Raw genomic sequence first — 9,478 nt, 5'->3', positions numbered from 1 at the left:
TTAAACAAGAAAATGTAGTTAATTTAAGAGCTGTCTGTAACTTTTTTGTGTTCAAGATTTACAACAATTATATAATGAGAATGTACAACATGAATCCATTTTCCAAACCGTGTTTTAGTCTTACCCTGAATCATTATGGTCCACTCATAATAAGTGTTTATATTGGGACTATTTCAGAGCGGTCTGTAGGAGCCGCTGCGGAGGAGCACAGTCCCTGCGTGATCCGCCATAGACATAAACAGAGAGAAGTAGATCCGGCTGCAATGTTCTTCTGCAAGACACGTTATTAACCGATACAGCGCAAAAAGTTACGGACCGCAGCTTTAAAGAAATCTAGTGTTTGATCGTGTCTGGATATGTATTCCACTGCAAAAAACCACTAAGCAGTTATGATCTGCAATACTTATTTGAGCAACTAGACTAGACACATGTATAATTATTAAAGAGCCATACAGACACCTAATAGGAAGCATTACAAATAAAAAATATTATTTTTCCAGCCACAAAATGACTCTAATTTGCCTCTTAGCATTGGAATTCTCTATTTCAACCATAATTACTACACTACGTGTTATATAGCTAAATAATAAAAAATATTAGAATAAAAATACTTTAAATGGTCCATTTATTTAATGTAAAAATAGTTAAGGTGTATGTTCTCATTTGACCACCTATGAGTGTGACCAATTAGTGAGGAATACTTTAGGGCTAAAAACGAGACAAACATTAACTCTCCATAATAAATCAATACTGTAAATGTGTTTGACGTAATAATCAAAGAACATTATGCTGTACTGTTCACCAAAACATTGCTGCAAATACCTGTTATGTACAGCTGTTGTCTATCTATTCAAATGTATTGACAGCGCTGGTTTGTTTAAAACTTCATGACCCACTTGACCACGCGTGCCGCCTCGAGCTGAAAGCTTGTCGCAACTCGGTTTTTTCAATGTCTCTGGCTTTATAAGTGCGCCAAACGGTATTTATTGTTTGAATTTCATATTAAAACTTTACAGAATGTTAAAGCTTGGACTTTGTTTAATATCAAAAGCAGGTTTGGCATTTTGGCGTGCAGTTTGACATGGGCAGAGAATGAGAGTGAGACAGATTGAAAGCCTGATTATAAAGACCAGTGGTCTAAAAGACTTCAGACTCAGAGTTTTCCGCGGATGATGGCGGTTATACATCAATGTCACCTAATGTAGCTAACATTAGCTCATTTTACTGAGCTCGCTGAAATTACTGTACAGACAGCCGCTAACATTTCTTTCAGCTCAAACTTTTTTTTTCCCTGTTAGGCTGCACCCCCACTTTTGAAAAAATCCTAAGAAATGTATACTCAGACTAAAACAAATACAGTTTGTGAATCCTTTGCACTAAAAGCATAATTATGGTCTCATTTGAAAGCAGACACCTGGCAGTTTACTGTAAAGTCAAAATATTTTATTATATAATATTTTTTATAATATATATAAAATTATAAAAATAGCTATAATAAGCTTCAAAGTTTTGTAAAGTTATTAGAAATGTATTTGTATGAAATATCTTTATGAAAATAAAATTGAAGTGGGCCTTGGAGAAATCTAGAAATGCACTACAGCTAAAGCCACAAGTCTGACCATGTTATATTTCAGATCTGAAGATGATCAGTCTAAAACTCTGAATTTTATTAAACGTTTTACAAGATCGTTTCATGTGATTTTATTTTGAGATATCTCTAAAATATCAACTGATGTTTATTGCCACATCTTCTCAGCTTTCATTCTCTATATTGCCTCTATTGTTTAGAGGTGCAAACTGCCCCATTCAGTTAGTCTCCCCAACACACATTCACACTTCTGCGGACTGGTTATGGCTCTAATTATTATTCTTTTGTCTGCATTATAATTACTAACGATTCTCTATTCAAACTGTTCTATTCAAACCTCATTTCTAAATCAAACCTCTCACTTTACCCTCACTGAGACTCTATCGAATGCATTTCGTCCAAATAAGCATTTCAGTAGTTTTACATTTCAAACATTTTCATAATAATAAGGTATCAGGGTATATACAGCAATCAGTAAGTTAAATTTACTACTTTTTAATACCTTCAGAATATTTTTTAAAACCATCACGACACTGAATTGTTAATCAGCGACCTTTCTATTATTTACACAGATTTTTGACATATAAATGGTAAAAATAGTAAATAGACTGCATTTATATAGCGCTTTTAACAGACCCTATGGCCATCCAAAGCGCTTTACATCTTGCCTCGCATTCACCCATTCACCCTCTCATTCATATGCCGACAGGGGTGTCAGCCATGTAAGGCGCCATCCAGCTCGTGGACACTTGGTCAGGTGGAACCGGGGATCGAACCACCAACCTTTCGGTTTGTAGACAACCTACATGAACCACTGAGCCACTGCCGCCCTATATAACATACAAAAAAGAATAGATTTAGAGTCTGATGTTGACAGCATATTGCACATTTATTTCACTTAGTAAATAAAAATAAAACAAACTACATAAAATATTGCATTACATAACAAAGTTGATGACTTCGATGTCAGAGTCGGGAAACATTTCTTTAAACAGCTCCGAAATTCCTTCATTGGAGTTGAGTGGTGATTAACTGCAGTGTTCAGACACCACAGAGCCTCCGCGCGCAGTGTTGGTGTGGCGCCCATGACCACCCGGAGCTCAGACGTTGCTGGAGCCGTAGCGTTGGCCAGTAGGCCTACAATGGCACTAATTTGCGGCGGTGGTGGTGGAGGTGCAGCCGTGTAGACAGCTGAGATTGGTAGAATTAACTGCTCTCTCAGAGCACGCATTTCATTTTTATGTTTAGTGGATTGCATTTGCGACCGAAGTGCGTTAGCTCCCATCCAGTAGACATTGATGTTTTTGTTACACACCGAACAATAAGCCTGCCTGTTATTCCCTACTACAGGCCTGAGCCAGTCCTTAAACGCTGGGTCGTTAACCCAGCTATTAGAAAACTTGCATTTGCCCATGAAGACGACGATGGTTGTCCAGTCGTTGAAGATATGCCTTGAAGCAAGTCTAAAATAAAACGTAAGCCAGCCCCTTCTGTTGAGCGCGCAGTGTTCTGAGATGATGCCGAACGACCGCTGAATATGACGTAAGCATCAAACGTACGTTGAGACAGAGACGAAAGATCGTTGATTATGTGCCCAGATATGCTAAAGCCCATATTTAAACGAACTAAACCGAAAGCAGATAGAATTTCAAGTTGAGCACAGTTGAGCAGAAACTCAACAAAGGAGCTCTCAACAAAGGACTTTAGAAGAGGACGAAGGCAGTGAGAGTTCATAATGTGATTTTCTACCAAACGAACTGACTTCCTCTATGGTAGCTGAGCTTATATATCCTGTTACCTCCAGGCAAGTGCCCCCTAGTTGCTCCTATCTACATGGGACTTATATAAATCACTCTAAGGCATCAGCTAAACCAATTATGAGAAGAAAAAACAAGTAACGGTTTGACTGTTACAGTTATTATATGGTCACACAACAACATTACGAAGGGGACATTTGGGATGTTAACAGAACGTTCTCACATGGTCCTCTGTTGGTAAAATAAAATACAAAAAGATTAGAAAGGTAGTTAGATTTTTTTAAGAATAGAATTAGAATAGTGAGTGTTAAAGTTAGAAGGTCAAATAAAGATGATATATAAACAAAAACACAAAAACAAAAACTGCGTGAGCGATTCAGGAAAGCAGCTGCTTGTACCTCATTCTGGGAGGAGACTTATTTATTTATTTTTTACCATGAAGAAAAAAATCAATCGGATGAGACAGGTTCTGCACATCTGAGAAGAAGAAACAGGTAAGACATACATCTTTATCTTATACATTACAATAATGAACGATTTTTCATGAGAAATGTTCGCCTATCTATAAAGACGAATAAAACACGACAATTTTACAACTGGAAAATATGACCTATTGGATTTATTTGCACTTCAACATTTTCAAATAAATTGTAAAAATAATACTAAATTACAATTATTATAATATGAATTATTTATTAGTAAATAATACTAAATTATATAAATATATATAAATACCGTTATGTTTACGCGACGTCATTTGGTCTAAAGAAGTAGCTTCTCCTTTTCAGATAAGCCCATTAATTGTTTAGGGTCTTTCATGTTAACATTAGCTACTTTAATTTACTTTAGTACAGGTACTTATAAACAAAGTGGAGTTCAAAGTAATTCAAAAGTCGTTGAAGTGATTGGTAAATATAATGTTTAATTTTTTCAGGCAGCAGAAGAAGAACTTCGGGCACCTCCTGCGGATGAAGACTGACACACACACACACGCACACGCACACACACGCACACACAGTATATATTTAATATAAATAATTGTTTTTGTTAGTTGTTCATCATTTACGTAACATAAAATGAAATGTGTTCTTGTTATTACTGTTTTCTAATATTTGTGTGTATATATAGGCCTATACACACACACATATATATGTAGCCTAATATATGATTTATTTGTAGTCTGTTTTTGTTCACACAAAATAAATAACTGATTTTATCTTTGAAAGTGTTAAACGTGCATGCTTATTCCTGATTAAAGTTCTGAAAGAACAAGTGTTTTTTGCAGTAACATTTTAGTTTGGTTCCCTACAGGACCTGGAGACCAGTGGGGACGTTCTGAAAACGTTCACATAACGTCCTGAATGTTTTGTGAAGGTCCGCAAAATAATGTCCTCCGACCCTTTAAAGAACGTCCCCTAAATGGCCTCCGCGAACGTCCCCCGGACGTCCATGTGTAGGGTCCTCTTGACGTCCCGCGGACGTCCTCAAAGACGTCCTCCGGACATTCACGGGGACGTTCACAGGACGTTTATGGGACTTTCAATTTACCAGCGTTTTATTCGATTTTATTTTGCATTTCGGGAAACCAAAGTAAACAGACACGTAGGAATTGTAACAAACAAAATATATTTATTTTATTTGAACAACTGTAAAGGTGATGTGCTCTTTCCAAGGGGGTAATCTAGCGCTCGGAAAGCGTTCCACCCCTAGGGGCTGCCATTGCTAACCAAGCCATCACCTGCTGTTAGCATCCCCTTGACTCCCATTCATTTTTGAGTCACTTTGACAGTGAATAACTTTACATCAGAGGCGTTTAAAGACTCCATTTGTCCATTGTTTATTTCTAAAGAAACACGACAATGTATAAAAGGCTCCATTACCTTGTATCTTACACTATCGCCCTGCAGAAGCTGTTTTTGTAAAAGTAGGCTAACGATTGTGTCATAACCAACGCGACCCTGTCGCACAGTTGAGAAATTACCGTATAGACCTGAGGAGACGCTCGCAGGCAATCTTTTACTGTCTATGAGACAGTCGGGGGGACGTGGAGACATGTCCTGGAGACTAGTCTGATAAAGTCAAGGGGGAAGAATGGGGAGAAGCCTATAGTGAGCCAAAAGCAATGAGAGAAAATATTTAAACAACGTGATTCAGCTTTCCCTTTCCACATCTACTAGAAGACTCACAGCTGTCAGACAGGAGGCTCACGTCACATCTACGTCCTCAAGCTCAGTCTGAGCCTGCGCAGTTCGCTCAGCCATCAGGAAGTGAGAGCCCCTAGGTTGACTTCATTCTTTCGCCGTTGACGTCAATGGGAACGCTCGGTCCATTTCTTTTACTGTCTATGGCTCTTTCCATGGGTGTTCGTGTGTGTAAACCATGGTGTACGCGCAGGCAGCTGTGTGTGCGCGCACACGCGCGTCTCTGGTCGTCAGCTGTGGGGTAACGTTAGTCCGATGGCAATTCTTCTCGTTGGCTTCTAACCTAAAACAACAAAATGAACACATTCAGTAGTGTTATTATCTTATATGTCTAATACTAGACGTGTCATCGTTTGTCCATTGAAAAAAAACTTGATTTCGTTAGACCATGGTCCAAGATAACATCAGGCCGTCCCAGGCTTTTGTCTTTTGCCTCAGTGTGTATTTACTTTGGAAAGTTCGATATTTAAGCCCTATATTTGTCAATATCAGATAAAGTTGTCTCATTTCAATTTTAAAAAGTGTTAGCATAACTTAACGTTAACGTTTTGCAGCTGTAACGTTAACTTACTACACAAAGGAAACCTTATAATATGTGAAATTGTCATATTTTAAACTTTACAAGATTAACAATTGTTATGATAGCTAATGTCTACTAATCTAAAATTATAAATACCTTTTTCGACGACGAAAGAGAAAACTAAAAGCCGCTTCTGAGCTGAGGAAATCCGGCAGGACCGTTAAGGTCTCTCTCTCTACGCAGCTAAGCGTTGCCATGGATACGTGCTGCGCGTACCTCAAAGAATGACGTCACACGGTTAGGCGCATTTAATAATAATAATAATAATAATAATAATAATAATAGATTTTATTTATAATGCACTTTTTCATTCTGAAGAATCTCAAAGTGCAACAAAGGGGGGGGGGGTAACAAAAAAATGAATAACAAGTAAAAATATAGAATACTACAAACAATCAACCAACACAGAAACAGAGCTGATGGTGAACAGAAACAGAGCTGATGGTGAACAGAAACGGAGCTGATGGTGAACAGAAACGGAGCTGATGGTGAACAGAAACGGAGCTGATGGTGAACAGAAACAGAGCTGATGGTGAACAGAAACAGAGCTGATGGTGAACAGAAACAGAGCTGATGGTGAACAGAAACAGAGCTGATGGTGAACAGAAACAGAGCTGATGGTGAACAGAAACAGAGCTGATGGAGAACAGAAACAGAGCTGATGGTGAACAGAAACAGAGCTGATGGTGAACAGAAACAGAGCTGATGGTAAACAGAAACAGAGCTGATGGTGGACAGAAACAGAGCTGATGGTGAACAGAAGCAGAGCTGATGGTGAACAGAAACAGAGCTGATGGTGAACAGAAACAGAGCTGATGGACAGAAACAGAGCTGATGGTGAACAGAAACAGAGCTGATGGTGGACAGAAACAGAGCTGATGGTGAACAGAAACAGAGCTGGTGGTGAACAGAAACAGAGCTGATGGTGGACAGAAACAGAGCTGATGGTGAACAGAAACAGAGCTGATGGTGGACAGAAACAGAGCTGATGGTGAACAGAAACAGAGCTGATGGTGAACAGAAACAGAGCTGGTGGACAGAAACAGAGCTGATGGTGAACAGAAACAGAGCTGATGGTGAACAGAAACAGAGCTGATGGTGAACAGAAACAGAGCTGATGGTGAACAGAAACAGAGCTGATGGAGAACAGAAACAGAGCTGATGGTGAACAGAAACAGAGCTGATGGTAAACAGAAACAGAGCTGATGGTGGACAGAAACAGAGCTGATGGTGAACAGAAGCAGAGCTGATGGTGAACAGAAACAGTGCTGATGGTGAACAGAAACAGAGCTGATGGAGAACAGAAACAGAGCTGATGGTGAACAGAAACAGAGCTGACGGTGTACAGAAACAGAGCTGACGGTGAACAGAAACAGAGCTGACGGTGAACAGAAACAGAGCTGACGGTGAACAGAAACAGAGCTGATGGTGAACAGAAACAGAGCTGACGGTGAACAGAAACAGAGCTGACGGTGAACAGAAACAGAGCTGACGGTGAACAGAAACAGAGCTGATGGTGAACAGAAACAGAGCTGATGGTGAGCTGATGGTGAACAGAAACAGAGCTGATGGTGAACAGAAACAGAGCTGATGGTGAACAGAAACAGAGCTGATGGTGGACAGAAACAGAGCTGACGGTGAACAGAAACAGCTGACGGTGAACAGAAACAGAGCTGATGGTGGACAGAAACAGAGCTGATGGTGAACAGAAACAGAGCTGATGGTGAACAGAAACAGAGCTGGTGGACAGAAACAGAGCTGACGGTGAACAGAAACAGAGCTGATGGTGAACAGAAACAGAGCTGATGGTGAACAGAAACAGAGCTGATGGTGAACAGAAACAGAGCTGATGGTGAACAGAAACAGAGCTGATGGTGAACAGAAACAGAGCTGATGGTGGACAGAAACAGAGCTGATGGTGAACAGAAACAGAGCTGACGGTGAACAGAAACAGAGCTGATGGTGAACAGAAACAGAGCTGATGGTGAACAGAAACAGAGCTGACGGTGAACAGAAACAGAGCTGACGGTGAACAGAAACAGAGCTGATGGTGAACAGAAACAGAGCTGATGGTGGACAGAAACAGAGCTGACGGTGAACAGAAACAGCTGACGGTGAACAGAAACAGAGCTGATGGTGGACAGAAACAGAGCTGATGGTGAACAGAAACAGAGCTGATGGTGAACAGAAACAGAGCTGGTGGACAGAAACAGAGCTGACGGTGAACAGAAACAGAGCTGATGGTGAACAGAAACAGAGCTGATGGTGAACAGAAACAGAGCTGATGGTGAACAGAAACAGAGCTGATGGTGAACAGAAACAGAGCTGATGGTGGACAGAAACAGAGCTGATGGTGAACAGAAACAGAGCTGACGGTGAACAGAAACAGAGCTGATGGTGAACAGAAACAGAGCTGATGGTGAACAGAAACAGAGCTGACGGTGAACAGAAACAGAGCTGACGGTGAACAGAAAACAGAGCTGATGGTGAACAGAAACAAAGCTGATGGTGAACAGAAACAGAGCTGATGGTGAACAGAAACAGAGCTGATGGTGAGCTGATGGTGAACAGAAACAGAGCTGATGGTGAACAGAAACAGAGCTGATGGTGAGCTGATGGTGAACAGAAACAGAGCTGATGGTGAACAGAAACAGAGCTGATGGTGGACAGAAACAGAGCTGACGGTGAACAGAAACAGAGCTGACGGTGAACAGAAACAGAGCTGATGGTGAACAGAATTAGAGCTGATGGTGAACAGAAACAGAGCTGACGGTGAACAGAAACAGAGCTGACGGTGAACAGAAACAGAGCTGATGGTGGACAGAAACAGAGCTGATGGTGAACAGAAACAGAGCTGGTGGACAGAATCAGAGCTGACGGTGAACAGAAACAGAGCTGATGGTGAACAGAAACAGAGCTGATGGTGAACAGAAACAGAGCTGATGGTGAACAGAAACAGAGCTGACGGTGAACAGAAACAGAGCTGATGGTGGACAGAAACAGAGCTGATGGTGAACAGAAAACAGAGCTGATGGTGAACAGAAACAGAGCTGATGGTGAACAGAAACAGAGCTGATGGTGAACAGAAACAGAGCTGATGGTGAACAGAAACAGAGCTGACGGTGAACAGAAACAGAGCTGATGGTGAACAGAAACAGAGCTGATGGTGAACAGAAACAGAGCTGATGGTGAACAGAAACAGAGCTGATGGTGAACAGAAGCAGAGCTGATGGTGAACAGAAGCAGAGCTGACGGTGAACAGAAACAGAGCTGACGGTGAACAGAAACAGAGCTGATGGTGGACAGAAACAGAGCTGATGGTGAACAGAAACAGAGCTGATGGTGAACAGAA

The sequence above is a fragment of the Pseudorasbora parva genome, chromosome 6 (genome assembly GCF_024679245.1).
Source record: "Pseudorasbora parva isolate DD20220531a chromosome 6, ASM2467924v1, whole genome shotgun sequence".
NCBI classification, from domain to species: Eukaryota; Metazoa; Chordata; class Actinopteri; order Cypriniformes; family Gobionidae; genus Pseudorasbora; species Pseudorasbora parva.
The sequence above is the reverse complement of the archived record's forward strand: the minus strand, read 5'-3'. Positions refer to the sequence as shown.